This window comes from Scyliorhinus canicula, chromosome 5 (assembly GCF_902713615.1).
Source record: "Scyliorhinus canicula chromosome 5, sScyCan1.1, whole genome shotgun sequence".
NCBI lineage: Eukaryota > Metazoa > Chordata > Chondrichthyes > Carcharhiniformes > Scyliorhinidae > Scyliorhinus > Scyliorhinus canicula.
This window is the reverse complement of record NC_052150.1, coordinates 161,066,970-161,094,625: the sequence shown is the minus strand read 5'-3', so window position 1 is coordinate 161,094,625 and position 27,656 is coordinate 161,066,970. Positions and strand designations below refer to the sequence as shown.

The following is a 27,656-nucleotide window of genomic DNA, read 5'->3' as shown; positions in this document are numbered from 1 at the left end:
TTCAATACCGCTGCCTTCATCGGGGCCGTCGCCTCCTCCACCAAATCCTTCATCACTGCCATCATCTCCTTGTGCATCACCTCCATGTGTTTCGTTAACTGCCTCTCAAACTCTCCAGCCATCACCTCGGTCAGAGTCTCCACTGTGAAGGGCTTGGCCCCACCCAGCCTCCACCATCTTTACTGCTGCTGGGCTGGTCCTTTCAGTCGATGGCGAACTTTCGCTCGCCTCCTTCTTCCCACCAGTCTTTTAGGGGGGTCTTTGACATTCCTCTCCTTCCTAATGTCTTCCTGCACCAGCTTATCCAAAAACTGCCCCTGGAACCAGGCATCAAGCTCCAAAAACCAGAGTCTTGAGCAGGAGCCACCTAATGGGTGGCTTTCACCTAAATTATGCCACCGGATGTCCCTTGCAGTGCAATTTTAAGTAGAGTTTGTGTTGCTTTTCAAGGGTTTCAAATTTGCTTTTTAAATTACACTTGAGCAATTGTATTTTAATTTTTTATTTTTTATTTAGATTACCCAATTATTTTTTCCAATTAAGGGGCAATTTAGTATGGCCAATACACCTACTCTGCACATTTTTGGGTTGTGGGGGCAAAACCCACTCAGACACGGGGAGAATGTGCAAACTCCACACGGACAGTGACCCAGAGTCGGGATTCGAACCTGGGACCTCAGCGCTGTGAGGCAGCTGTGCTAACCACTAGGCCACCGTGCTGCCCTCACTTGAGAAATTGTTGCAATAAGTTGCTGAAATGGGAAAACGTGAACCCTACAAAGGAGGAGATCAACCTGTTGAAGTGTGAAAGACAATTTTTGTATGCATGGACCAGGAAAAGGTTCAAAATTGTGAGTAAGGATACTGTGTTGATTGGTCCCTGGCCTTACTTCATTGACACACTGCACATTATAAACAACTACTGGAATGTCAACTATGCACTCGATGCTCATTTGTTGAGATGTTTACTGTGAATTGTTGAAGTGTGGTTTTCTGTTAGCTAATGACAGCTAAAGGAAAAATAAACACTTCTTCTTGGAGCAACTTTAAGCAGGTTTCAGTGATGGTAATTTTCACTTTGTTGGGGTTGTGTACATTTTATGCAACCTGTCAAAAGACAATCTTTTTAAATGGGACATCTTTAACATTAGAAAAGCTCCCACTGTTTTTCAGCAGTCACTAGCTGATCTAGGGGGTTGGGTAGAAACTCACCAGCTTTATGTAGATCTTGGCTATAGTTTGAAGATAGTTACATTTCCAGACGTTTCTTCAGGGTAGGGTAATACAAGCTATTGCTTCTGAGCCAGGGCTTGAGCACAAAAATCAAGGCCGTAAGTTCAATTAATACTATTGATGGAAGACTGTACTATCAAGGAGCTGTCTTTTGGATGATAAATCAAGGCCCATATGCCTGCGTTCGTGATTTAAAAAAAATCCCATGATGCTATTTCAAAAAGGAATATGGAAGTTATCATCTGTGCCTTGTCCAATGTTCATCTATTAACATAAAAGTTATCTGGTCATTATCACATTGTTCTTTGTGGGAACTTGCTGTGTGTCTATTGGCTACCATGGTTCCAACATTACAGCAGTGACTAGACTTAAAAATACTTCCTTGACCATCAGTGCTTTGAGATGCCTGGCGGTCGTGAAATGTATTAGATAAATGCTAGCCTTTCTTTCTTTGAGCTGAACTTGCCCCCAGTTCCCAATAGGCTGTGGTTTTGACTTTTCACTGTCAATGAAATGTTCGACTTCCATGTGTTGCTTCAATGGGCAGAAGCTGCTGCTGTACAGGGCAAAGTATGCCAACCAATATGCAGCAGCCAATGCCAAGAGTCTAACAGTGTTTCTGACCCTATGCCATTCGAATGCCCGCTTTGTCTGTAGTTTTCCAGGGGGCGCTTGCATATTTAACTGAGGGATCTCTTATTCTATATTTTGTTACAGATATTTCTCACACTCTTGCCCCATTGTTATTAATTGTTTGACACTGTGCTGAAAATTGATTTCTAATTGAATTTTGTAAAACTAGTACTGTACAATATCTGTCGAGAAAAAAATCCGCATGGTTACTTCTGACTGCAGTTATGCTGCAGAGCCAGACTATCTCTGCTTCCTTGTAACTATACAGACCAGCTCATCCCACTGTAGGGTCTGTTTATTCAGTATATTATTTGTCTGAAGTTGGATATTTAAAAAAATAATATATTTTCCTTCTGATGTATTTTTTGTTCATAGTGTTTGCTGGTTTGTGAATGAAACTCTGCTGTGACTCAGCTGACTTTAAAGGGAAAATTTAGTTCTCTCCATTTTTTTCCCCCTTCCAAAAGTAGTACAATCGCATCATTTCAGCTTGCTAGTGCAGGAAGATATTTTGAGTTCATTTATTGAACCTGATTGGCCGGTCCAGGTTTCAGCAGAATTTCCAGATATTGAAGTAGAAGTCCGAGAATTCTGTAAAGTATCAAGGACTTAAAGGTAAGACTGATGACTTATACAGGTTGAGGCATTTTGATGGAACAGATTGAATCAGCATTCCTAACGCAGATCACAAGTGCAACACCTAGGAATGCTGCAATGTTGATGCAGTTGGTATTCCTGGCTTGAGAAATGGTTGTTGATACCTGATTTGATATAAGACTCTAATGCTTTCAGCATGGGGCTGCAGATAATAACGATACGTTGTTTTAGCTGGCTGACATTGAAATACCAGAGTGTTTGTTTTGCAAGATTATTTTATCTTGGTCTGTTTATTTCCTGTACTGTTTATATACTGTACTGTTGGAGACTGCATTGTCAGAGCATGGTTGGCTTAACCTACTCTGGGCCAAGGTAGGTAAGTAATTGGTGGGCTGCTTACCCGTGCAATATCAGCTGCACAAGCCTTTGACATGGCTGAATGCTATTGAGAGAGTTGAGTAGATTTTGTGTATTAAGTGGGGGGGGGGGGGGGGGGTGCATGTATGTTTTTGATCAGAATGAAAGTTCACTGTGCCATGTACATTTAGTTCTTTTCTAAATTTGATCTGTATACAATTTGAATCAAGGAATCTGAAATGGCAGAAGCTGTCACTTGACAGTGTTGCTACTGTTGGAGCAGAATTAAGCAGAGGCAGCAGCTGCTGCCCAGTATTATGGCTGACTCCAGTGTGATTGCTCAGCAATGTTGAAGTAACATTGCAGCATTTCTGTACAATTAAGAAGATATGTATGTGCGATTTTGACACAATGAAGTGGTGATGGAATTGCTCTTAAATAGTTAATGCTACATTAAGAATACTGAAGATATAAAATGGAGTAGTGCTATGCCATTGTGCTGCCTTAATTACATTTCTTAATACACTGCTCCACAGTAGAAGCATGTGGCATTTTCCTCCAACATTTATCAGGTGTGCCTCACTATTGGGCAGATCAACTTGCTGAAAGATGCCAGAGAGAGAGGATGAGATATTCTATAGTGGAGAGTGGTGTAATTTTGAAAATGAGCCAAACTATGCAGTGGTAGTCCACTTTTGGTGGATGGGTAAGTAGCAGTAGGGCTACAGGCATGATTGCTGGGAATAAATTACTTATCTGGCTTCATGTTCCGGAAAGTACAAAGAAATTATTAAAGTATTGAATTACAAAAATGAGATTAAATGAAAATATGTTCGGACAGTAAGTGTCAAGATATTGATAGGGTAGGGCCTCATTCTTACCATATTTTCTTGACTAGGTGAATGTATGTTTGCTTGGCTTGAATATTTTACTTGTGTTTTGTTCAGCATGAAGTTCTTAGAATCTACAGTTTTTGAGCAAGTTCTGGGATTTTTCTCTCGTCATGTAATGTTTTCCTGTCAATGTCATTGAGATGTAGCTCACTGGTGATATTTAGCCCACAGGGGCTGGTTTAGCACAGTGGGCTAAATAGCTGACTTGTAAAGCAGAACAAGGCTAGCAGCGCGGGTTCAATTCCCGTACCAGCCTACCTGAACAGTCACCGGAATGTGGCGATTAGGGGCTTTTCACAGTAACTTCATTTGAAGCCTACTTACGACAATAAGCGATTTTCATTTTCATTTCATATATACATTGAATTGAAGCAAAGTTGTTTATTAGTTACCAAGAAGTGTTAAAACCTGGAAATACAGCTTTCCATTTGACTTGAACTTGGGTAACCTATGAATCGTAATCACAATAGCATGAGCTGTGTATGGGCAGCACGGTAGCACAGTGGTTAGCACTGTCGCTTCACAGCGCCTGGGCCCCAGGTTCAATTCCCACCATGGGTGTCTGTGCGGAGCCTGCACATTTTCCCTGCATTTGCATTTCCTCCAGGTGCTCTGGTTTCCTCCCACAAGTCCTGAAAAACGTGCTGTTAGGTAATTTGAACATTCTGAATTCTCCCTCAGTGTACCCCGAACAGGCACCGGAGTGTGGTGACTAGGGGCTTTTCACAGTAATCTCATTGCAGTGTCAATGTAAGCCTACTTGTGACAATGAAGATTATTATTATTATCTACTGCTTAATGAATTCCTATCGAGGACAGTGATTATCATTTTTAAAAAGTGTTATCTGATTTCAGTGAAGTTCTTTGAAAACAATCCTTTCCTACAATGATATCTTGTGTATTAAAATCAAGTAATCCCAAAAAAGGAATATTGTTTGGTTTATATTAAGCTCTGTTTATTGAAGTGCAGTGTGTTGTTTACATACATTTGTACAGTATAGGGGACAGCACAATAAATAATTTGACTTGAAAATTGAGAAACTGTTTCTTGAGGGTGGCACAGTGGTTAACGTCAGAGACCCGGGTTCAACTCCGGCTTTGGATCACTGTCCCTGTGGAGTTTGTACGTTCTCCCTGTGTCTGCGTGGGTTTCTTCCGGGTGCTCGGTTTCCTCCCTCAGTCCAAAGATGTGCAGGTTAGGTGCATTGGGCATGCTAAATTGCCCCTTGGTGTCCAAAAGGTCAGATGGGGCTACTGGGTTGCAGGGATAGGGTGGAGGCATGGGCCGAGGTATGGTGTTCTTTTGGAGGGTTGGCGCAGACTTGATGGGCGAAACGGTCTCTTTCTGCACGGTAGGGATTTTATGATCTTATTATTTTTCCTCCTACAAACGTTTGGAACGTTCCTAATTTCATGGAAGAAATATTGAGTCGAGTAGATAACACAGCTTCCAATCAAACCAACATTGATTTTTTTTATCTTGTTCTCGCAGTTTTCAATATCTGTTGGATGATGGGTGTTAGATTAATAAAATATGCAGAGAAACAAAGTTTCAAAACAAATTTCTGCGGAATCCAAGTAGTTAGAATTTCCACTTTCCTAATATGGTGAAAAAAACACAATTGACAACAATCCAATTCCTAAGTTTATGCAGTGTGATTCAATGTTGTAATATAAGGAAATGTGGCAGGTAGCTGATGCACAGAGATCCCATAAAGCAATGTGATAATGACCAGATAATGCAGTTCTGATGGTCGAGAAGTTGGATGAGAAGAATATCAGGCAAATTGAATTGCCTTCAAATTGTGCTGTGGGATTTTTTTATGTACGCTTGTGAATTCTTTTTCCTTTGAGAGTTCCAAACATGCAGTCGCTGACCCTTGAATCTCACTGACATTTACTTGAGCATTGATTGGCAGTAGGTGAGAGTTCTGTCAGTCCTTGGAAGACTGTCTCGCCCAATGGCCGACAGCTCTTAGGCCGGCCAGGCACAGTACTGCAGTGGCCAGAAGCGGTACTGCAGCGTTCAGTCTAGGACTAAGTCCTGGGAACTTTGAAAAGCTAAGTTCTTGAGGGGAGGGGACACAAGGGGGGGAGGGGACACAAGGGGGGGAGGAGACACCGGGGGTAGGGTGGTAGTGGTGTTGGGAGGGGTATGATTGACATTGGGGAGTATGCCAGGTGGGGAAAGGATGCCACGACTGAGAGGGTCTTCAACGTGAGAACTCCTTCCACTTCCTGACCGAGATGGGAACAGTGTAAATGTCACTTTAACACCCTACTAGCACCTGTCCCTGCCAGCCCAGAAATTAAGGCTGTGTGAGAGAAGGCCCATAAGTGGCCACTTCAGGGCCTTAATAGGTGAATGGGGTTTCCTGCTCAAGCCCTAACTGCCTAAGCATGAATTGTTTGAGCGAGCTGGTTCCTGGTGGGAATCCCATCTATTCAACTCCCACCCCCGGGCCTCAGAACCTGCCTTGGAGAAGGGGGGAGCTACTTCAGGGCCTTAATAGGTGAATGGGTGGGTTTCCTGCCCAAGGCCCTAACTACCTAAGCATGCGCACACCCCTCTTTCTCTCTCCCTGCCCTGCCACAGAACCTGCCTTGAAGGAGGGGGGAGTGGCCTAAAATTCTGCCCCAACTCTCCTCAACCAGGCAGTGGACATTTTTTAAACTTTAGCATATAATGTGTCAGCTCATCATCTGCTTAGTTTAGGTCATCATTTGATGGATTTTGGCAAAGACACATGCTGTCATGAGGTGAACTCTCCCCCCCCCCCCCCCCCCCCCCCAGGATATTTGCAAGTTTTTGCAAAATAATATGGTTAAATCAGATTGCCTTTTTATAAGAATGAGTGGGAGACAAATTATGCTTTTTGAGTCAAATTGTTGAGCAGATTATATAATCTTCTAGTTTGAATGTGGAGATGCTGGCGTTGGACTGGGGTGAGCACTGTAAGAAGTCTTACAACACCAGCTTAAAGTCCAACAGGTTTGTTTCGAATCACTAGCTATCGGAACACTGAGGAAGGAGCAGTGCTCCGAAAGCTAGTGATTCGAAACAAACGTGTTGGACTTTAAGCTGGTGTTGTAAGACTTCTTACTGTTCAAGTTTGAAGTTACTTAATTGGAATTAGCTCCCCAAGTGCAGAATAATGAATGGCTGTTTCTATAGTTTTTGATGGGAGCAGGAGCTGTTCTGTTTATTGCCACCCACCATTGTGTAATGTAGATCTGAGGGGAACTGTTGGGCAAGTACGTATAATTAGCCTTGCCAGTAAATAATTATGATCTATCAAATGGACACACCACATGCAGTTTTAGTTTGGGTTTTAAACTATTTGGATCTTTATTTAACCTCTGTGTTTGAAGCTGTTCAAATGTTAATTATGGAAATTGCAGCTAAACCATGAACTCACCTGTTCAAAATCAAATTTCTGGTGCCAGACTCGACGAAAACATTTTAATAGGTGCCAGTTTTTAAAAAAAAGACCATTGTATTGGGGCTTGCCTGCCAACTAGAGAGTCGGCAATAGACCCACGCTGCCACTTTTTGGGAAGGCCCACTGAACCACAGGTCAGGCAGTAGCGAGATCTCCGGCAGGCTTTCCCCTAGCAGCAAAACCCCTGGAGAAAAGGTCTCCCCTGCTGAGAGCTATTGGCAATCAAAGTCTGACAGCTCTCGATGCTCAACAGTAGCTTGGGTGGCTATGGCTGCTGCTAGAAGAACAGGCATTCGAACCCTAGGATCATGACATGATCCAGGCCACAGGTAACTAATGTGTAGGCTTTCCTAATTTCACGTTCTTTGATCAGACAAGGATCGTGCTTTTAATTGAAAGACACTTGCAGAGTGAGAGGCCCACCTGTAGCTGGGTCAATACCAGCAGTGGCAGGATGAGGTCCTTAAGTGGTCATTAATTGGCCACGTAAAGGCCTCTGAAGGCAGGTAGGCTGACCATGGGTCTTCCCACCCAGAACTTGATTCTGATGGGCAGAAAGGTGGCAGAATTTTGGGATGTCACCATCCCATCTAATTACACTCCTTTCCCATCTCCAAGGTCATGACCTGTGAGAGCAGATGATTCCGACCACGAGTGGGATCCTTTGGCTGAATTTATAGAATTCAGAATTAAGACTATTTGGAACTTAAATAAAACTTTCCACAGGGACTAATTTGGTTACCTTGGGATATTTCTGTCTATATAGGGGCATGAGGCAGGGCTGCCTGTTGTCCCCACTTCTGTTACATTAGCAATAGAGCCTCTGGCTATTGCCCTCCAGCTTCTTGGGAGTGATCAGTTATTGAGATGGGGAAGAGATTCACTGTGTCGATGACTTGTTGTATATATCTAATCCACTGGGGTGTGTGAATAAGATGCATATATTGGAGGAATTTGGCACCTACTGAGACTACAAATTGAATATAGCCAATGGAATGTGTCTAGTAAATGCCCTGGGGAGGGAGGTAGCTTTGAGTGCCTTTCCATTCCAGCTGGTCAGAAGTAGATCCAGGTACCTGGGTATTCGGGTGGATCTTGACTGGGCTACGATGTATGAATGGAATCTGGTGGGCCTTGTGGAGGAGGTGAAAGAGGATTTAAAAAGGTGGAATGCTCTTCCGCTTACATTAGTTGGTTGGATGCAGACGGTCAAGATGAACGTTCTGCCAAGGTTTTTGTTCGTGTTTCAGCCCCTCCCAATATTCTTGTCAAATGTCACCTTCTGCAAGATGGATATGATAGTTTTGGATTTCATATGGGCTAGTAAGACGTCACTGGTTCGATGGGTATTTTATAAAGGAAGTGACGATTTTGCGGGGGCGGGGAGGGTGGTGCTGGTGCTCCCTAATCTTTGGTATTACTATTGGGCGGCGAATGTAGAGGAGGTTCAGCAGTGGTGAGGAGGGGAAGAGGCGGAGTTGGTACAGGCGGAGGAGGCATCGTGTAAGGGGGCTAGCTTGAGGGCTTCAACTGCCCCCAGGGAAGTATACAAGATGTCCAGTGGTGGCATCTTCCTTCACATCTGGAGCCAGTTAAGGTGGCATTTTGGTTTGGGAGACATGTTGGTGCTGGCCCTTGTTTGTGGGAATGACAGAATGACAGGTTTTCCCCAGGAGAGGTGGATGCAACATTTAAGCGGCATTGGGAGGCGGGGGGGGGGAGGAAAGAGAGGAGGGGGAATGGTAGGATGAGGTGGGTTTGCAAGCTTTATGGAGTAGCAGGAGAAGCACAAATTGCTGAAGGTTTGGGGGGGGTTGAAGTTTAGATATCTTCAGTTGCAAGGTTTTGTGTGGAAGGAGTTTCCTCATTCTTGCTTGATAGGTTGCTCTTGCCAGATATGTTGGGGGATGGGAGAATTGCAGATATCTATGGATGACTGGTGGACACAGGGAAAGTGCCGATTGAGGATATAAAACAGAAGTGGGAGGAGGAGGTGGATATGGAGTGAAATAATGTGCCAGGTCAATGCTACATCTTCATGTGCGAGGATGAACTTGATAGTTCAAGGTGGTGCATGGGGCCCATATGATACGTGCGAGAATAAGTGGGTTCTTCGCAGGAACAGAGGATAGGTATGAGAGGTGTAGAGGGGGACCAACTAACCATGTTCACATGTCAATGATTAGTGGGGTTCTGGGGCTCAGTATTTGAGACATGTGGAGGAGGAGATGTTACCGGGTTCTCTTAAGAAATTTGTGGGGTGTTGTCGGTGCCGGGGCTGATGGAGGGAAAAGGGGCCGATGTGGTGACCTTTGCCATGTTGATCGCCCAGAGGTGAATTTTATTAGAATGGAAGTCTGAGGAACCACCAAAGTTGTCTGCATGGTTGGGGGGTGTTGCGGAATTTCTTAAACTGGAGAAGATTAGGTTTGCCCTTTGGGGCTCAGATGGGGCGTTCTGAACGAGATGGAGGCTGTCTTGACTCTATGGATCTGTTTGTTGCTGGGGCGGGGGAGAGGCTTGGGGAAAAAGTGTCCAATTAGGGGGATTATATTTTGTTATTCAACGATTGTTTGCATGCCCTGATTTGAACAAAAATAATTAAAAAAATTTTGGTGGATTAATAATTTTGGTGGATTAATGTGTTTATTGATTTTATGGGTTTAAAATGTTAAAAATTAAAAGTTTGCCAGTTTTGATGACTAATTCTGGTATTTATTTTTTGTCATGCTTTCATCCTTGACATTTATTCATGCATTCTAATGATGGACTCTAGTTATTTTCTGGTTGCACCAAGATGTATGTCTCAGGAAGGATGCACGATCATCCCTTGTCATATGGCAAATGCTATTTCCTCTTACTGGCTCTGGGCAAATTCAGTGCACTGATCAAACTTGGCTTCACCTGAACCATGGAATTGTGCAGCAAACCTAGTGAATGCAACTTTTATATTTTGGAACTTTTGCAGATTTGAAATCTTTTTTGAGGTATTGAGGAAAGGGAAAGCATAAATTGCTCAAATGCTTCAAGCATGCATGATTAGTCAGGTTCTGGGGCTCAGTATTTGAGACACGTAGAGGAGGAGATGTTACTGGGAACTGGAACTGTCGAATTAAGAATGATTGTATTTTTTAGTATCGTGTTTAATGAGTTTGTTACTACATGTTAAGATAGGGTAGATGTAGAGAAGCTGTTTCCATGTGTCAGAGCTATGGGCCATATAGATAAGATGGTAACCAATGGTTTAATAAGGAATTGAAGGGAAACTTCTTTATCAAGAGAGTCAGTTACAACTCTTACACACGAGGACAACCTTAATTGGTTCTGGGGAGCTAATTATTGTTTGGTCCAGTCATTTCATTGTAAGTGCCTATCTTTCCTCCCTTCCCACCTTTAATGTGAATTTGTCTTCCAATGTGATGTAAAATACAGAGATGCTTCTAAGTTACAGAAATGGGCCATTCAGCCTAACCAAATCATGTCTTGCCCTCCAGGTAAACAAATTAATCTAATTATGTTGTCGCAGCCTGTTTCAAGATCTTGAGAATATCCCATATCCTGCTGCCATACCCTTCATCCAACTACCAATCAGTCTTGACTGTAATATCATTTCTGTTTCTACCATTAATCTTGGAAGTGAATTCCACATCTTTTCAGCTACCTTTTCTCCTGTCCTAGAAACCTTAAAAAAATTTTTTTTTAAATTCAACTATTTTCATTATACATAATACAAAAACAAAACAACACAACCAATTCGAATAAAAGCCCCACCTACCCATTCCCTTCTTTAGCAACTAACGGTGACAAGTTCTTTAAATTACACAATCGGCTGCCATCTTCAGTAAAACCCCTGAGCTGCTCCCCTCAAGGTGTACTTTACTTTCTTGAGATACAGGAAGTCCATCAGGTCTCCCAGCCCATTGAGGAACTAGGTGGAGAAGCTGACCTCCACCCCATCCTGTCTTGATTTTAAGTCACTTGATCTTCTATATATGAACCCTTGCTCTCGGCCCCTCAACCTTTATACTTCTACCACCCTGTCCCACCTTTCAAACACACAATCCCATAATCTGTGTAGTTTCTCATACCAGGTCTAATATTCAAGGCCAATACTACACATCTTACATCTTCGCAATTATTGAAGTTTATTTAGGCTCACTATTGCCTCTTTGCGTTTATATTCTATATCTTCAGATAAAACCCAGAATTTTTTTCTGGATGACTATTCGGATAAATCAGAACAATCCAAAATCTCTGAGTTGGGGACATTTTCGGAAGGTTCTGGGGAGCAGGGGATTTGTCCATCGGAAGCGCAAGGGGTCCCATAGTACACCTTCAGAGGTATTTCCGTTCTCCAACCATCCGGAGACCTGAAGAACTGGATCATTATCATCTTTCTCTGCTGTCAAGACTGACAAAAAGTAATTATTCATCAAGTCTGCCATTTCCTTATTTGCTTTTGCAATGTTACCTACATGTGCTTATAAAGGGCCCGCAATTATCCTTGACAACCCTTTTTTCAAATAAATTGATCAGAATTTGTTTAATCTTTCAGTTAAATTTTTTTTGTATTCATATTTTTGCAGCTCTTGCTATCTTTCTCACCTCCTTTTGCTGTTTTTTTAAATCTTGATCTCCTATGTTTTGGTTTGTATACTTTTTATTTTCTAGCCTGCTGTGTTGACCATGGATTTAATAAGTAATATTCTTATCCCTTGGGGACCTATATTGGTCCTGAATTAAGCTTATAAAATCTATATATTTTTAATCACCCTTCATCTGTACTTCTGAAAGTTTTCTACCCCCAGTTTTGTCTTATCCAGCTAAGTTGGCTTTAACAAAACCTAAAAAGCTTGGAAGCAGTGCTCAGTTCTACTAATCTAACCATGGATTTGATCATATCCATCAGCTAAATATTTCATATTATTACCACTGTGGGGGGGGGGGGAGAAGAGAAAAACGGGACCGACTCTGTGGGGCGCCCTGTATGGATTTGATGGCCTGAACTGTCTCTAGTATATTAACTTATTCTGGCTCATTAAATTGAGCAGGGCCTGCCCTCTCTTCATCTTGAATGCACTTAAAACAAATTCACTACTTTTCTAACTTGAACTTCTCGGCCCACTGTTTTTTTCCAACCTATGAAAGTAACAGTCTGCTATTAAAAGAGCTCTTTCCTCATTTGATATCACCCTCTCTATTCTCTGAATTCCTACATTCGACCACTTTATTGTTATCAAGAGTTCTCCAGAAAATTCCCATTTCAATTTTCTGTTATCGTTGTCTCTTACAACTTTAAACCAATGCATTCTTACTACTTCATAATGTCATATGACATCAAGGCCCTAAAACATCAATTACCATGCCTGGGAACACCTATCTGGTGAAAGAGGGAAATAGGGGCATCTCCTGTGGGCTGGCATGCACTAACATGATGATCAGTGGCTACAGTAGCTTCACAACAGGTTCCAATGCTGAAAACAACAACCCACAATGGCACATGGTAGCTTCATGTGTGTTGCTTGTGGCAGAACCTACCTTTGCAAGGATTGGCTTTCATAGGCACCAATTGAAGACCTCCCATCTAAATGAATTGTTTACTGTGTGTTATCCTCCCTTCTAGATAGAAGGATGTCAATAAAAACTTATTTCTAACCATAAGAATTCCTGATTTCCCTTATCTATAGTGTTGCAGACTAATTTCATAAATGATCGCTGTTTGCAGTTTCCCTATCCTTTCGAAAGACCTTTTATAACCTGGAATATTTAACTTTAAAGCAAAATGCTAGAATCCATTGTTAGCGATGTGGCAGCAGGACACTTGGAAAATCATTATCTGATTAGCAGACTCAATACAGAATTCTGAAAGAGAAATCGTAGAATTATCGAATGTTTCCAGCACCAAAGGAAGCCATTTGACCTATGGAGTCTGTATGTAACTAAAATCCCTCGTCCCTGGAACCTTTCTCATAAATCTTTGCTGCACCTTCTTTTGGGTGGCACAGTAGCGCAGTGGTTAGCACTGTTGCTTCACAGTACTAGGGACCCAGGTTTGATTCCGGCTTGGGTTACCTGTCTGTGCGGAGTCTGCATGTTCTCCCTGTGTCTGCATAGATTTCCTCCAGGTGCTACGGTTTTCTCCCACGAGTCCCGAAAGACGTGCTTGTTGGGTGAATTAACATTCTGAATTTGCCCTCACTGTGCCTGAACAGCTGCTGTAGTGTGGAGACTAGGGGATTTTCACAGTAACTTCATTGCAGTGTTAATGTAAGCCTACTTGTGACAATAATAAAGATTATTATTATAAAACTCTCTCATCCTTCCTGAAGTGCGGTGCACAAATCTGCTAGTTTTTTGTGTATGTAAACAATAAGATGGATAAGAAGGAGCCAGGAGTTGTAGGTATAGTTAATTTTCAAACTCATTCGATAAGGTGCATGTAGGATAGGGGCAAAAGTTTCTTGAGGGTGTTCGGGAGAATTTTCTATCAAATGTTTCCATTCCAGCAGTAAACAACATTGCTGGATCAAGTGGGTCAAATGTCAGTCGGGGAATACTTTGGGGACAGTGATCATAATCCCAAAAGGTTTAAGATAGCTATGGGAAAAGTGCAAGGAGAAATTCTGCGGAAAAATAATTAATGGTGGGAGGGCAGGGCGGATCATCTTCAATGTGATGAGAACTGATGTAGCCCAGGTACATTGGAATCCTAGAGTAGCTAGGAAGAATGAATAGACTGGGCCTATATTCCCTTGAGTTTAGGAAAATAGAGGTGAATTAACTGAAAAAATAGAAATTCCGAAGGGACTTCACATGTTTGATTCTGAGAAAATGTTTTAACTGGGGAATCGAGAAGCTGGGGTTGTAGTCTCAGGATACAGAAGTGACCATTTAGAACTGAAACAATAAATTTCTTCTCTCAAAGGGTTGAGCTTTTCGTTTTCTCTATCTGAGAGAGCCATGTAAGAAATCTTACAAAACCAGGTTAAAGTCCAACAGGTTTGATTCGAATCACTAGCTTCCGGAGCACAGCTCCTTCCTCAGCCATGGCTGTTCAGTCATCGGGTAGATTCAGAGAGGTGTTTGACAAATCTTTGAGTGTCGAGGGTGTGTAAGGCTGGAAGATGTAGCTGAGCTGTTAGATCATTGAACACCCTGTTGAATAATTAAGCTTCTGATATTCCCATTTCTTTTGATTTCACAGCCTGATCCCATTTTCTGATGGGATCATAATAATCGCTTATTGTCACAAGCAGGCTTCAATGAAGTTACTGTGAAAAGCCCCTAGTCGTCACATTCAGGCGCCTGTTCGGGGAGGCCGGTACGGGAATTGAACCTGCGCTGCTGGCCTTATTCTGCATTACATTCCAGCTGTTTAGCCCACTGTGCTAACTTTTCAAAGCTTTTAAACTTTTTTAAACAGGTCGAGGACTTCCCTTCTCTCCAAAACTGAAGAACTTGGCTGCCCGCAGTTGATCAGTGCAAGGGTCGCTGCTAAGGACTCCCATCTGACTATGCTCAAACACCAGTAGCCCGGCAATCTTCGCAAGGGGCATTTCTTCACTTGAAACAGTACTCTCCATGCTCTCTTCTTTTATTTTAAAAACTCTGCAGTAGCTTTCTGTTTCTCTTTAACACAAGTTCATTTATCCCTGAGCTTAATACCCCTTCTCAGGGCTATTTTCTCCTATTTCTTATATATTTCTAAACTTCTAACTGTACTGGCCAATCCAGGCTTGTGCCTCACCCACCCTTTGGGGTCCGGCAACTCTTTTTTTCAACTGAGTTCCACTTTTCCTTAAACTCAAAATCACAGCTCTTGTTTCTGAGGGTTATTTTTTTGAAAGATATTTCTAAACCTCCAACTGCACCGGCCAATCCAGGCTCATTCTGCATCCACCCCTCGGGGTCTGGCAATATCCCAACATCTGAAATGGGTCTATTCGCCCAAAGACAGGTATCTGGCTGAGTACTTTTTTTCTTCAGACTTCAACCAAAACAGGTACTCACAGGTGTCGGGCCAGATGGCAGAGTCATAATCCATCTTCTCCTCGTCACCAAATGTAGTGATGCATGTTCAGACTTCTTTAGAAACACGAACGGTATTTATTAATAAGAAAAGCTTTTCAGAGGCCAGCAGCCTCGATGCTGCCCCAGAACAACCCACCGGCTGCCCCAGTCCCGACATATCTTTCACATGTCTTCTGCCTAAAAGAAGACTCTACCCCCTGAGAGGTTTACCCACTCTAGGTCCCAATTAGCACCCCAAGACAGGTGACATTCTTCTGCTGTGTTGCCCTTGAAGGGCCGATCACTACAAGTAGGTTATAGGTTTTCTTCTTGTCAAGACTGCAGAGAATCATGGTTCATGGGGCCAGGATTAGGTGATCAGAATGAGGAACATAAGATTTGGGGCAGGAGTAAGCTATTTGGGCCCTAGAGCCTGCTACACTATTCAATAAGATCATGACTGATCTGGTTGTGGTCTCAACGGAACTTTCCTGTCTGCCCCCCCCCCCCCCCCCCATAACCTGTGACTCCCTTGTTGATCAAAAATCAGCCTAAAGCAGCCTTGAATAAATTCAATGACCCAGCCTCCACTGTTCTGTGCGGAAGGGAAATGCACGTGCGAATAATATTTGAGAGAAAAACATTCTCATCTCCATCTTAAATGTTAGACCTCTTATTCTGAAACTGTATACCTTGGTTCTAGTCTATTCCACAAGGGGAAAACATCCTCCTAGTATCCACCCTATCAAATTCCCTGAGGAATATCTGGCTCAATGAGGACTTCTGAACTCTATTGGGAAAAGCATCAACCTGTTCCACCTTATAGTTTTGCTTGGTCTTTGTACACTTCCAATAGCATCTGTCATCAGTGGTCTTCAGTACCTTAAGCAGACCGCACTGAAGACATCTGAGAGAGCTGGGAAAAGGTTTGAGAAACCCTACAACTCCTTAACAGCTGTGGGTGTTGTCCAGAATCAAAGGGTGACTTCTAAGCTCATTTCAACATTATTCCCTTGCTTCATCCATCCTTAACACTTTGGTAATTAATCTGAGACTTTTAACAATACACCTATTTGGCCACCAAACATGACTGTCCCATCAAATTATATAAATTGTTGTGCTGACTTTCAAAGCAACTTTAACATTTCACATAAGAGTCATAGAATTCATACAGTGCAGAAGGAGGCCACTCGGCTCATCGAGTCTTTACCGACCCTCTGAAAGAGCACTCTACCCAGGCCCACTCCCCCACCCTATCCCCCACAACCCCACCTAATCTTTGGACACTAAGGGGCAATATATCTTGGCCAATCCACCTATCCTGCACGTCTTTGGACTGTGGGATGAAACCGGAGCACCCGGAAGAAACCTATGCGGACACTGGGTGAACATGCAAATGCCACACAGTGACCCAAGGCAGGAATTAAACCCGGTTCCCTGGCGCCGTAAGGCAGCAGTGCTAACCACTACCACCGTGTTGCACAGCACAATAATTCTATCAAAACTGGCAAAAGTCAAGTATGTAACAGGCGTTGAGCATATATGGAGGTGGGGAAAGTACAGCAGAGGGGGAAAGAGGAGTGCGAACAACAGGGAAAGGTTATGATGGGAAAGCAGGAGTGATTAAAAAGGAACAAAAAGTATCAGCCATTGCTCACTTGGTAATACCTGTCATTTCCAGTCCAGGACTTGAGCACAAAAAATCAAAACTGTCAACCAGTGCAGTGCTGAGAGAGTGCTGCACTGTCTGAGGTGCTGTCTTTTTGATAGATATTAAACCCAGGCGATCGAGATTGATGTTGAGAGATCCCATGGAACTATTTCAAAGAAGAGCTAGGGATCTATTCCTGGTGTCCTGGACAATAGTTATCCCACAATAAATATTATGAAAACAAATTATTTTATCATTCATTATGCATGCTTGTGGGGGTTTTGTGGGCAACGTGGCTGCCACATTGCTGACAACACACTGTAAAACACTTTGGAATGTTCTGTGGTCATGAAAGGTGTAATGTAAGAGCCCTTCCTGTTTATTTCCTTTGTTCCCACTTCTTTTATTTGTATTATTTTGCCCGTGGACCCATAATCGGGATATGCAGTTAAGCAGAAGATTCAAAGTTGAAGCAGCCTGCTTGCCAGGGCACTATGTTCCCAGATTTTGTATTTTGGAGAGTAGAAGCCAGATTCCTCGGCATTTAGTGGTTCTTGGGGACCAGCTTTGGAGGAGCCAGCTTTGGAGGGAGTCAGTTTGATTGGTTAACTGGCAACATGTGTTCTGCCTGACAACACAGTGGTTCCTGTGTGATGCTTTCTGAGAGAACTTGGCAGAAGTATTTTGACCATGGAAGTGAAAGGAATACTCTAACCTGCTTGCTGAAATGGGAGAACAGCACTGTTGTCCTGAAATCAGTGTTTGTCCGGCACATCTAAGGCTTTGAACCTTTGAACCTGAAATGATGCTGAGTCTGCAAAGAGAGTAGACAACCATGGCAAAGAAAATCATCTCAAGCCTAGAAGGAGGAAGTGCCCTTGTAACATCAGAAAGTAATTGACTGGGAGTCATCACTGTACATGAGCCCAGGACGTCATGACAGTAATATAAATGCAAGAGAATGGTAATGAGACATGTAAAGAATCTAAGGCAGGGTCAAGAGGAGCTGTAAGCAGATGAATCCTTGCCAGCGTCTATCTTAATGTTGACCTTCTGACTCGTGGAGTTCAAACATTTCAGATCATGATTACTGCCTCCATTTTATTGGACAGTGGGTCTGTTTGTCTCTCTGCACCAATGCTGTCTGTCTTGCTGAATATGTCCAGCATTCTGTTTTTATTTCAGATTTCCAGCATCAATAGTTTTTTGTTTTCGTGCTAATGGCTTTTCTTCTAGATGACGACCACCTGTGGCCTCCTCCAAGATAATAATTATAAATGTCTTTATGCAGGACAAACTTGTGCAGCATAAATTGCAAGATGTTCCCAGATCTGTCAACACAATTGTGCCAATATGCTAACAGAGCGCTCAATAAAAACCCTTTTAATACATGAACTGTATACACCTGTGTTCAGCTTTTGTCCTTGAATATAGTACATCTAACAGGAATCATGTCTACCACCTGTATTTGTATTGCATCTTTTAAGAATCTATGGCAAATCAATCACGTAATTAAACTAAATCGGGGCATCTCAAAGCACTTAATTCAATAAAGTTCTTTTGAATTGTACTTATTTTTGTAAAGCAATAGCCAGTTTGCATACAGCAGGTCTGACAAGCTGCAGGTCCGACAAGCTGCAATGAGATAAATGACCAGATAATCTATTTTCTAATTAATCATTGTTGAGTGATGAATGCCCCTGATTATCTTTGTGGGATCTTTTACGACCACGTGAGTTGGCAGGTAGGCCTGCCAATCTATCTCCTCAAATGAAAGACTACACCTCCCAAAATAGAGCACTATGGCCTCGGCTTGAGATATGAGCTCAATAGTTTTGTTAGAACAATAAAAAATAGAATAATGATTGCATAATGCTTGCTGTATTAACTAAAGCTGTAGTTTTAATATATAAAAATTTACTTGTGATATTTTGGAAGGTATGTAGTCCAGGTTAAATTGGTTCCTGCATTTGTAAAATGACAGCTCACTGAATAAAAACGGATTGGAGGCGGTAGGAATAAATTGGTTGAACTTCTAACCATAAAGCAGCAAAAATACAGAAAAATACTCAGGCAAAATATAGAACCAGGGGCTGGTTTAGCACACTGGGCTAATTCGCTGGCTTTTAAAGCAGACCAAGGCAGGCCAGTAGCACGGTTCAATTCCCGTACCAGCCTCCCCGAAGAGGCGCCGGAATGTGGCGACTAGGGGCTTTTCACTAACTTAATTGAAGCTACTCGTGACAATAAGCGATTTTCATTTTCATTTCATTTCAAATCAAATGGTTAAAAGCAGGGCAAGAGAACTTCTTCCGAACTTGCCATGTTTCTTGTGTGTGTCCTTATCTCTATAGCCAGAAATAGTGTTAATGGGAAGGAACATTCGGTGGAGAGAAGGCAGGAAAATAGTATGAAAAGTGTTGACAGAAAGCATTAACATTCCTGAAATAGAGACTGACAGTTAGAATTGTTAAATGACATCCAACAACCTGTGGCAATTTATTTTAAAAGAAGGGTGTGAATACCTGCTAGAGAATGTGATTTAAGATTATTGAGATAAAATGAAGTGAACAAATACTTCACATACCACTGCTGCTGAGAATGGATGTGAACAAAGTTGAGAGAGGCTGCCAGCTCGGAGTGAACAATGGAGATGTTTCACTGGATAAAAGCAAATTACTGCGGATGCTAGAATCTGAAACCAAAGAGAAAATGCTGGAAAATCTCAGCAGGTCTGGCAGCATCTGAAGGGAGAGAAAATAACTAATGATTCGAGTCCAGATGACCCTTTGTCAAAGCTCATGTTTCACTGTTCCTTCCTCATTATTGTTAGATATTATTTCCAGGAAGAAGTTTGCTTGATTGTCTTTGGGAATCACGGCATGCTTATGCAGAACTTTTACTCATTTTAAACTTACATGGGGAGACCATGAGTCAGGCTGATTTTACTTGGTATGTAAGAGAGCAGTGTTCCAGACTGGCTTATCATTCTGGGCTTTTTGTATATAATTGACTGGTGTGTTTAAATATAAATAGTTGTCTAGGTGATACTGGCAAGGCAGCAACTGTTGCTCATCCCTATTTACTGTGGGAAATCAACTGCTGCAGGCTTGTGATGGTGCGTCAATAATGGAATTGGATACGACTTCCAAAGAGCATGAAAGAACCATGATTGGACACCTATCTAAGTCGGGATGGTATATCAATAGAAGCTGGGGTGGAACTTCGAGATGATGGCTCCCCAGACCTTTTCTTAAAGGGAGGTGTAATAGGACTATGTTGGACCTGCTGCAGACATACTGTGGAGCAAGTGTAGTATTGAGTCGAGTGATGGGGACACGGACCTACCGAACAGGCCCCAACTCTGTAATACTCGAGTCTTGAAGCTGTACCCACCTGGGCAAGTGAAGAGTACAACCGTATTTATCACACTCTTGACTTGTAGATAATGGAGATGCTTTGAGGACTTGGGAGGTGAGCTGCTCATCCTAGTCAATGCTTCACCCTTGTAACCATAGCCTTTAATATGGCAGGTGCAGTTTAGCTTCTGATCAGTGGTGCCTCCAAAGAAGTTAGTAGTGGGTTACCCAGCTTCCTGGGTCACTGAAGATTAAGCGTGTATTTTCCTAATCCTAATGTTCAAATCCTGTTGGTTCAGATCGAGCTGTTGTCTAGATTGGTATGTCACTGCTTTAGTATCTGAGAAATTATGAATTAAGCTAAATCATGGAATCATCAGCCAACAATATCAGTCACGGCCTTATTTCCAAGGGTTGATTATTGATGAAACATTTAAAATGATTTGGCTCAACAAATTTCCATGAGGAACTTCTGTTATGCCCAGGAGCTACGATGATACTATTTAAACAGCTGTGACCATCTTCTTTTTGCCTCCAGTCATGCGTGTTTTCCCTTTGACATCCAAAGACCTCAGTTTTGCTTGGCCTTTCGGGTGTTCCTTTGGGATCAAGAACAAATACTTTGATTCTTCTGTCATTCTGCTGTTGTGCCTGCATCAAAGATTTTTGTGATAACCCAAACTCTTTTTTTTTGTGTACAGGCTATTGATGAGTGGGTTTTGCTAGATAGCACGGCTGGTGTCTCCTTCCCTCACTTTACTGATGATTGAGAGAAGGCTGATGGATGATAATTGGTTGGCTTAGATGTTGCCTATTTGTGCACTGGCATGCTTGGATAATCTTTCACATGGACGTCAATGTAGTAGCTGTTGTAGAGTAGCTCAAGTAGGAGGGTGGATAGCTTCAGCACTACAGCTGGCATATTCATAGATTTCATAGAATTTACAGTGCAGAAGGAGGCCATTCAGCCCATCGAGTCTGCACCGGCTCTTGGAAAGAGCACCCTACCCAAGGTCAACACCTCCACCCTATTCCCATAACCCAGTAACCCCACCCAACACTAAGGGCAATTTTGGACACTAAGGGCAATTTATCATGGCCAATATACCTAACCTGCACATCTTTGGACTGTGGGAGGAAACCGGAGGACCCGGAGGAAACCCACGTACACACTGGGAGGATGTGCAGACTCCGCACAGACAGTGACCCAAGCCGGAATTGAACCTGGGACTCTGGAGCTGTGAAGCATTTGTGCTATCCTCAATGCTACCGTGCTGCCCCATGTAAGGTCCCATAAGGGTTTGCAGAGTCCGGTGTGTACAGCCACTCCTTTATGCCATATTGGTGAACTGATTTAGCTCGAGTCTGGAATTTGTAATATTGGGGATCCTGGGATGACAGCAAAACGGATGGTCAACTCGGCATTTTTAACTGAAGATACAAGATAGGTCTTTCTACCTGGTGTCTTGTGCTCATGTGCCACCACGTACGAGGACAGTGATGTTCATTGAAGCTACAATACAACCTGCAAGAAGAGTTTGTCAGTTCCTATCTTGCTCTAAGGAATATCTAAACTTGAGTTCATATAGGTTACCCCTCTAGTTTCTTTATTCACTCACTCAATCCAGGCCCAGACTGTCCTTCAAGAATCTGTCTGTGGTGGTACTACCAAACTACCTACCTAACAATGGATATATTCAAGATCTGTAGTCTGAATGTATTTTAGCTTATTTTCGCCCTTTCCTTATCTTCGGAATAAAGATTAAGCAATTTTACAAATTTGAGTCTGTAACTTTTTGAATACAGTGTAAAAATTTCACCCAAATTATGGCTTCCATATGCATAACAATTGGAACATATCTTTGAATAATGCACCTTCTCATGAACTGAGATCTTTACTTGTTCATCAGCCCTAATTCTTGCCTTACCCATTGCCTTTTAGAACCATGCTAAGAACTAGTAGTTTGATAGCTGCAGCAGCCGAATGTTGGACAAACAAAACATAATAAATTTAACTGAAAATTTAAGTTGAAAGCTTCCCGTGGAAGAGAATAAAGATAACTATTAATAGTACTTCAGCACGTCAGTGAATTGCACCATTTTACATAGAGGAAAATTTGGTGCAGTAAATCTAGCCTTGCTGCTCCAGGAATATCCGTGTTCTAGTTTCCGTCGAAATGATCTTGGTTCAAATCTTTAAGCAATATACTGTATAAAATCCTGACTTATCACTGCAACTATCATTCTGTGCAAAGTAAAGGATGCTCCAACATGTTTCCTAGCAAATGAATTACTTTGTTTGCAGAAAGGCGCTGCCACTCATAACAAGAGGTCCCCCAAATAACAAGGTGATAAATAGTCAGTTAATCCATTACTATGGTGTTGACCAATTCTCGAAGAAATCTACCGCTCTTATTTTAAATAATGCCACAACATTTTCGACATTCAATTTACCAGGTAGATGGGACCTTGAATGTCTTATCTCCCAACAATGCAGCTCTCCCTCAGTGTTGTTAACCTCAATTGTATTTCTGGAGTGAAACATGACTCCATGACTTTTTGATGGTAAGACGAGAATGTTGCCACTGAACAAAAACAAAGTCTCTCCTATATGGACATCTACATCAATTTAGAAACTGGAGAATGAATAGGACAACTTTCAAATGTTTCTTGTTGCTCAAAAGAATATATAGGTTTAACCAAAGGCAGTCTTAGGACTTATCGTTTTCCAGTTTTCAGTGCCTTGATCATTAACGGTGTTCAAAAGGCATTTTGACAAATACTTGGATAGGATGGGTATAGAGGGATACGGCACAAGAAAGTGCTGAGGGTTTTGGCCACGGTTAGTATCATGACTGGTACAGGCATGGAGGGCCAAAGGGCCAGTTCCTGTGCTATATTGTTCTTTGATAAAATTAAATTCTTGCAAAGGCAATGATAATCTATTGAACCATATATTAATGGATAATTCACAAAACAGTGTAAAGAAAACTGTATTGAATGACATTTAATAATAACTGAATATTGTCCCCCTCCCCTTCCTCCACAAATGTTAAGACTTCCAGATATGAATGTAGACGTGAATCCCTCCAAGGTGTCTGGAAATATAACTGGAAGAGTTGGGGGGGTTTACAGTATTAAACTATTAACATGAGCACCGTGTTCCCCACTGGACATGTGATATTTGAAATCCTCTTATGATGAACGGTATTAATAACTGTTGTAAACGGTACCTGACCTTTAATACCGTGCCCCTTTAAGATGCTTGGAACCCTGGGGGACTCCGCCTCTGGCCACGCCCCCAGGAAACGGTATCTAGGATAAGGCTCCATGTGGCGAGCACACTTCTCTCGGATGCTGTTCAATTCTCTGTAGATTAAAGCCTTTTGATTACCGACCTCACTCTCGCGTCGTAATTGAGGGTGCCTCAATTTAATCTACAGACACATCAAGATGAACAGCGCTCTAAAACCGGAGAAACTCAACCTGGTCGCCGGAAGCCCCGGAAATGTTTAAATATTGGCTCCGGTATTTCGAGGACTATCTGGACTCCTCGACGACTGATGTCGACAACACTCGCAATCTGCACTTACTACATGGCCGGGTGGGCCACCGACTCTCCGCCGTGATCGAGAACGCTACAACCTATGATGCGGCGGTCGGAATACTGAAGAAACGCTTCATAAAACCTACTAACGAGGTACACGCCAGACATTTGCTCTCAACCTGCAGCCAGCGTTCCGGGGAAACGCTGGACGAGTTCGTGGAAAGAGTCACTGCTCTCGCGAAGAACTGCAACCACAAAGCAGTGACTTTGTAGAAGACCACAGGAACTTACATATTCGCGACGCCCTTGTGTCTGGTATCAGGTCCTTGTACATCCGGCAGCGGCTCCTAGAAGACGGGGCAAAGGATCTCCAGGGCACGGTAACGCTCGCCTATTCTCTCGAAACGGCCCACCGTAACCTCCGTACGTACTCCGCGGACCCCTCTGCGAATCCCTCTCGATCCCCTCCAGACTTGGCTACGCTACAGGCCTGTGCCGCGCGGTGATCCGCTCACTCCGGGGGTTCCCCATGCTATTTCTGTGGGCAAGGCCAGCACCCACGTCGGCGTTGCCCGGCCCGCTCCGCGATCTACAACGGCTGCGGGAAGAAAGGGCACTTCGCGAAAGTCTGCCTGGCTGGGCCCAACGGCCAAAAACGAAACCCTCACCAGTCCCAGAAATCAAGCTCCCGGTCTCACAGACCCCGCAACGCGGCCACGCTGTGGCCGGGCACGCCCACTTCCGACACGTCATCGACCTCGTGCGAGTCATGGGAGTGGCCATCTTGCCGGCGGCCATCTTCAAAACCCGACACGTTCAACCGGTGGTGGCGGCCATCTCGTGACTCAGGGCGGCCATTTTGTGAGTTCGACTCTGACGGCCCGCAACTAGGAGCGATCACACTCGATCAATCGCGGCCAAAGCACCTGTAGAACTCGATGATGCGGGTTCAAGTCAACGGCCACGCCACTCCCTGCCTATTCGACTCCGGGAGCACGGAGAGCTTTATCCATCCAGACACGGTAAGGCGCTGCTCCCTGCGCACCAACCCCAACTCCCAAACTATCGCCCTCACTTCGGGGTCCCACTCGGTACAAACCACGGGGTATGGTGTCGCTGACCTCGCAATTCAAGGCGCTGAATACACCCGATTTAAACTCTTCATCCTCCCTCGCCTCTGCGCCCCCCTGCTGCTCGGTCTGGACTTTCAGTGCAGCCACCGGAGCCTGACACTGAAGTTCGGTGGGCCCCTGTCCCCACTCACGGTCTGCAGCCTGGTGACTCTCAAAGTTGCGCCACCCTCCCTCTTCGCAAACCTCACTCCCGACTGTAAGCCCGTCGCCACCAGGAGTCGTCGGTACAGTACCCAAGACATGACCTTCATCAAGTCAGAGGTTCAGCGGCTACTAAAAGAGGGGGTCATAGAGGCCAGCAACAGCCCTTGGAGGGCTCAAGTATTGGTAGTCTGCTCCGGGGAAAAGCAGCGAATGGTCGTGGATTATAGCCAGACCATAAACCGCTTTACGCAACTTGATGTGTATCCACTTCCCCGCATAGCAGAAATGGTGACCCAAATCGGCCAGTATCGGGTATTGTCCACGGTCGACCTTAAATCGGCCTATCGTCAACTCCCCATCCGCCCGCAGGACCGCCCTACACGGCTTTCGAAGCAGCCGGCCGGCTGTTTCACTTCCTCAGGGTCCCTTTTGGTGTCACAAATGGAGTCTCCGTTTTCCAGAGGGCAATGGATCATATGGTGGACCAGTACGGCTTACGGGTGTGGTGAATGTGATTCACACCGGATTATAATCTGTATATACATGTGCCTATATTGTAAGTGCAGTTGCACTACCTGGCCACCAGGTGGAGTAGCTCTGGGAATGCTCGAGAATTGTACTGGGCTTCTCCTTTGGTTCCGCCCAGGACTCCTCCCCCTGGAGGTGCTGTATAAAGATTAGTGCCACATGGTCAGCCGGCCAGTTCACCGAAAGTTCAATGGCTAACCGGCTGGCTCTGTTGTGAGCATATTAAAACCGCTATTCTAATCCTACAAGCACGTGTCTGTAGAATTGTTGGTTCCAACAACGGGCTACCTTCCCGTACTTGGACAACGTCACCATCTGCGGCCATGATCAGCAGGACCACAACGCAAACCTGAGGAAGTTCCTCCAGACTGCCCGGGCCCTCAACCTCGCGTACAACAAAGAGAAATGCATATTTCACACAACCCGGATAGCCATCCTCGGCTATGTCATGGACAATGGGGTCCTTGGCCCAGACCCCGACCGCATGCGTCCCCTTAAGGAACTTCCCCTTCCCCGTAGCCTCAAGGCACTCAAACGGTGCTTGGGGCTTTTCTCCTATTACGCCCAGTGGGTCCCCAGATATGCGGACAAAGCCCGACCACTCATTAAGACCCCGTTTTTTCCCCTGACGGCTGAGGCCCAGTCAGCTTTCAGCCGTATCAAGGCCGACATCATCAAGGCCGCCATGCACGCGGTGGACGAAGACATCCCCTTCCAAGTAGAAAGTGACGCATCAGACGTCGCCCTGGCTGCTACCCTCAACCAGGCAGGCAGGCCAGTAGCATTCTTCTCCCGAACCCTCAACGCCTCGGAAATCCGGCACTGCAGTCGAGAAGGAGGCACAAGCCATAGTGGAGGCCGTGCGACACTGGAGGCACTACGTAGCCGGTAGGAGGTTCACCCTCGTCACCGACCAATGGTCGTTCACCTTTATGTTTGATAACGCACAACGGGGCAAAATAAAGAATGACAGCACGGACGATCAGACCACCATAAAGACTGAACTTATAACTCCACTTCACCCCGGACGGACTATGTGTTTTTTTAAACAGGGGGTGAATGTGATGAACGGTATTAATAACTGCTGTAAACGGTACCTGACCTTTAATCCCTTGCCCCTTTAAGATGCTTGGAACCCTGGGGGACTCCGCCTCTAGCTACACCCCCAGGAAACGGTGTATAGGATAAGGCTCCATGTGGTGAGCACACTTCTCTCGGATGCTGTTCAGTTCTCTGTAGATTAAAGCCTTTTGATTACCGACCTCGCTCTCGCGTCGTAATTGAGGGTGCCTCACCTCTCAAAAGTACTTTGAGAGTACTTAGTACTCAGTAAGTAATATTTATTTACTGGTGCTGAAAATCGCGTGTTGTATTAAATGGCCATAACTCTTATCAAAAGAGAAGATTTATTTTTCCATATTTCTTTGTTTCATAGCATTTGGTTTTATCCTTCCCTCCTGGGCTTACAATAAAACTATTAACCTTTTCCTTGGGAAAACATGCGAACGTGTAGAAAGAAATAGAGGCCCGAGAGGAAAGCAAACATTCCGTGACATAGTGAAGCTGGTACAGTTATGGAGGTGGAGCAGAAGGGGTGATTTGGTCTAGGATATACACCACAGACACAGCTATCCAGTAGCAAGTGTGGAAATGGAAAAGACATTCTTGACGCAATCATTTGTATACGAGAAGGAACTTAACTGGGTAAAGAGGAGAAGGAAAATGCTCAAGTGCATGAAAGAGGGGAGGCCTGGGCAAGACAAATCTCCTGGAGGTCTGGGTTGATGTAATGGGGAATGTTTTTTTTTTTAGTTCCAGCCTTTTTAATACAGTTGTAATTTTGAGGGTCTATAGTGGGATTTAATCACTGAAAGGACTGTTTTATTTTGGTTGTAATGGTAACTGTGAATGGGATTATCTTTGAGAGAATGCGGTTAGCTGTCTTACTGAATTAAAGACTATAGGCAATCTGGAGATTTTGTGCCGACTTGAACATGCACAGTATGTAAAATTTTTGATTATAAGGCAACTGGGCTTAAAATTTTCTGGAATCAACTGTAGCTTCCTTCACGGTTGGGTGAAGGATTAGTATCACAAAAAGCCTCCAGAGTGCGGTTGCGAAGAAAGG

General features: G+C 43.8%; 1 protein-coding gene across 4 annotated transcripts in view; it reads left to right on the top strand.

The window, feature by feature from the left end:
- cdk14 (cyclin-dependent kinase 14) overlaps positions 1-27,656 on the top strand; it is a 776,296-nt gene that overhangs the window by 188,245 nt on the left and 560,395 nt on the right. Inside the window, exon 1 of one of the 4 annotated variants that reach the window (XM_038797929.1) lies at positions 2,363-2,481. The exons of 2 other annotated variants lie outside the window; for them this stretch is intronic. The gene's annotated coding sequence lies outside the window, so the exon portion shown is untranslated. Of the gene's footprint in view, positions 1-2,362; positions 2,482-2,820; positions 2,840-27,656 lie in introns of those variants that run through there. One more of the 4 variants, XM_038797930.1, reaches the window with a different exon arrangement.